General features: G+C 36.6%; 1 long non-coding RNA gene across 1 annotated transcript; it reads right to left on the bottom strand.

The window, feature by feature from the left end:
* Positions 1–1,779: 1,779 nt before the first annotated feature.
* LOC147819767 (uncharacterized) lies at positions 1,780–3,526 on the bottom strand. The gene is made up of 4 exons (XR_015436646.1): positions 3,472–3,526; positions 2,394–2,484; positions 2,246–2,277; positions 1,780–1,869 (listed from the first exon to the last, which is right to left on the bottom strand). It is a non-coding gene; the product is annotated as an uncharacterized LOC147819767 (long non-coding RNA).
* Positions 3,527–3,829: the final 303 nt, after the last annotated feature.

Raw genomic sequence — 3,829 nt, 5'->3', positions numbered from 1 at the left:
AATATATCTGGCTCTGTAGTCTAACATCATCAACCTCTGAAGAAAAGTATGAGCTAGATCTTCCTCAGATGTTTCATGGTCCTGTTTCACTGGTGGAACTATTTTAAGAAAATCTGCTGGAGACAACTTCTGTTTGTCTTGAAGGTGAAGTCTGTGAAGCAACGTTTCAAGTTCTCTTTGATACTCCATGTTTCTATTCTTCTCTCCAGAAATCTTCACTGACTGCTGGAAATAATAAATTACCATTTATTGTATGTAAATTAAATGGTAACATCACATGGTTATTAAGTAAAAAGTCCTCAAGTTCTTGTGAAATAATTTTATATTTTCTGACCTTATCCTTGTTTCCAGTCCTATCCACATCTGAGGTGCCTGTAAGAAAACAATGAGCCAGAGTTGAATCAATAAATTTCCCTAAAGTTCTCAGTAAATTATTTTGAATGTTATAAACCTAATTTTTATTTTTATTTTGCTATTGCACAAAAAACATTTTCATAAAAAAATTATTTTCTCACATGTTGCAGATGGAACAGACTTGACCTCAGACTCTCCTCCTCTCGTTGTGTTGTCATTCTTCTTCTCTGGGTGTTTTCCATCATGAACTGAGTCACACTGAGAAAACAGGTGATTTAATTCAATTTAATCTTAAAATAAATAGGTTACAACCATTGAGATTAAGAACACAGTGGTACAATATTCAGAGTACAACAAAACCAAAAATAAAAGGAAGGGAAAACATAATGAAACTAAAAGCTGTAAAGTAGGTTTGTATTTTAGGGAGAAGAAAGTAAACTGTTCAGTAAAAGTATCTTCAGCTTCACTCATCCAGTGTCAAACCAGGAGCTTTGTGGAGTCAAACACTTTCCAAGTCTAAAGTAAAAAAGCAGAAGCTCCAATCTTTAGTTGAGGTCACAGGTGTTTGTGCTAGATTTTAACCTGACCTCATAAAACATAGGAAGCATTGAAAAAGAAATGTTGCTGTATGACAGTGACTACAGAGGATCAAAAGATCTCACCTTTACCTGTGTTGTAGCTGCTCTCTCCTCCAGCTGATCTACTGCAGGGTAACGTAAGAGGCAGATTACGGGAATAAAACATAAGAGAAATAATTTTTAGTCAGTTAACAATTAAGATTTCTTCGTGACAATTATGTGACAAAATCTTTATTTGGGTAAATGATGTGTGTATTCGCAGCACTGTTTCATAAGAATGACCATCTACAATAAAGAGAGATCATATATATGCTTATTTAATTTGTTTTTCATTTGTTTTTTTAAATCAGATTTTATGTTAATGCAACTCTTGGTGCAACTTTGTTAAAGACAACAGAAGGGAGGATGTGAAAATATAGTGTATGTGATGTGTTTGGTCAGAGGGAGAGGTGGATACAGATGAACAGACAAAGGAAGGACACACACAACATGATGCTGTGAGAACATAATAACAGAGACGTGTATGTGAGGGTCGTACTGTGCAAGAAGATGTTTGTTTGTGCTGTAAAGAAATATCTTATGAGACAGTCTGAGTAAATAAACAGCGATAAAAAAAATCTCACCTCTTTGACTGTGATGAAACTCATCAGTCTTTTCTTCTTCGTGGGATTTGTGGTCCAGGTCTTCTTCCTGCTCTTTACTGTCACCACATGTCGGTCCACTGTAGCAGTGTGGATCATTGTCAGAGACCATGACATCTATCTTTTCCAGCAGAGCTGTTATTTCATGTTCATCTCTCATACTCTTTGTACATGTGTGGTATCTTTCTCTGTCTCTTATACACATCTGGTACAGACTTTATCTCAGACTCTCGTCCTGTGGTTGTATCGTTCTGCTCTGGATGTTCAGCTTCACCAGGTTCAGTCACCGAATCAGACTAAGACAATAATTGATAATAATAACTGGGGGGTATACCCTCTATGGTTAGCCTGCTATGGAGCAGGCTAGATCAGCAGGATAAGCTTCAGCAGAGAATCCTATGAGCCACAGTAATGGAACAGAACGAGCGAAACTGAACAAAATAAACCAGGTGTTTCCTTTATCTGCCTTGATGGAAAAGGGTCCTGTTAGGTTCTAGAAGAAAACATAATTTCAAAGGTCTGATTTTTGGACAGTGTGGACACTGTGTGTTATGAAAAGTTTAATTACCTTAGATTTAGGGAAGGTTTCTCTTTTGGTAAATGATAACATGACTTTATAAAAAGGGATATTGTGAGAATAAATACAGCTGTATGATGGTGACTGATCTTTACCTTGGTTTTATCTGAACTTTCCTCCAGCTCATCTGCTGACAGGTCATGTAAGAAAAAACAGATTGAACAGGATCAGCATAAAAACAATATGTGGTTTGTCAACAATTCTTAATTTATTAATGTTTATGTTGTCAAATTTTCAGATTACCTTTGTCATCTGTCACAGATGATATTTCAGACTCTCCTCCTCCTCCTCCTCCTCCTGCTGCTGCTGTGTTATCAGGGTTCTCCACCTCCATCTCACAGTCAGAAGAGCCATTCAGAAAAAAGCGATAATTAACAATCACTGGAAAATGCACAACACTGTTCAAACTGAAAATGACTTGATCAGGAGAACATGAAACCTAATTCTTCTCTTTGTGAAAGTAAGTCTAACATAAAATACTTTGGTCAACATCTTGAAGATCTAACTGCAGGAGAAATGTTGAAAATATTGAAAAACTTTTTCTCCTAAAATAAAATTTAAAGTGATGATTTTCTGTGTATTTAGCTGAAATAATTTCAAAGTGAGTAAACATGACATAATTAAAATGGCGAATGATAGTGGAGTGAACTGAAGCTTGGCGGAAGTTCAGTCAGGAAGACTATGTCCTCATGCACTCCCTCCGAGTCTAACTTTTATCTCCACCCATGTTGCTCCACCTCCTGATGGGGTCTAAGCGCCAACGTCTATTCCTTCTGTTGACTGTGAATTTTATTTTACTTCAGATTTCATTTTTCTTCTTAAATGTGTCTTTATCAACCAGCATGCTGTCACAGCAAACCCTCCTTGTGAAAACTGAACCACTGTCTCTAAGACAAACTGTTGTTCAACTGCATCAAAAGTGAAAGTAAAAAATATTTTTCCACATGCAGTTCAGACGATCACACTTCACAAAGTAGAACTTCCACCTGTTTTATACTGATTATACTGTAATTAGCATGTTTATGAATCACGTGCACAGTATCCATGATTTAAACAATGAAGATTCAAGATCAAGATTTCAGCTGTGAGTTCAACTCATGAAAAAGATCAAATCTGACGTCAAGATAAAATAAACGTGTCTCTGCACAGCAAGTGTTCACAATAAAAGCTCTTCCACACAGAGCAGTCAAGATTTAAAGAACAAATATCACAGTAAGAAACTGCGGTTTGAGTTTAAACAGTCAATGTCTGTTATAAAAACTGAACATACACTGATTTCTACATATTTACACAAACACATTATAGAAATGTTCAAACTCACCTTTGTTTCGTGTTTTCTCAGCTCAGTCTGATCTGTGTAGATGAACCCGTCTTATGAACCCACACTGTTGTTACTAGGCTTTATATACTGATTAGGGGATTTGATTATTAGTCAGCCCCTCACAAACCCCTCCCCCCACCTGCTCTGAACAAATCAGATGTGATGTGAGAGGCGTGACGATCTGAGAAAGTGAAACTAAGACTAGCTGCTCATTCTGTGATGATTAGACTGAGAGGAAAGAAACAAATGCAGCGTCATCCATCTTGAAGTAATTATACATTGTTCTTAATCTAAGTCCGATTATTTATACTATAATTGATCCCCTTTATGCCTCTGACAGCCAGAACCGGAGGAATAT

Source organism: Seriola lalandi, unplaced genomic scaffold (assembly GCF_002814215.2).
Source record: "Seriola lalandi dorsalis isolate HSWRI2012SDOR001 ecotype SW California unplaced genomic scaffold, Sedor1 jcf7180002049764, whole genome shotgun sequence".
NCBI classification, from domain to species: Eukaryota; Metazoa; Chordata; class Actinopteri; order Carangiformes; family Carangidae; genus Seriola; species Seriola lalandi.
This window is presented reverse-complemented; position numbering and strand designations above follow the sequence as displayed.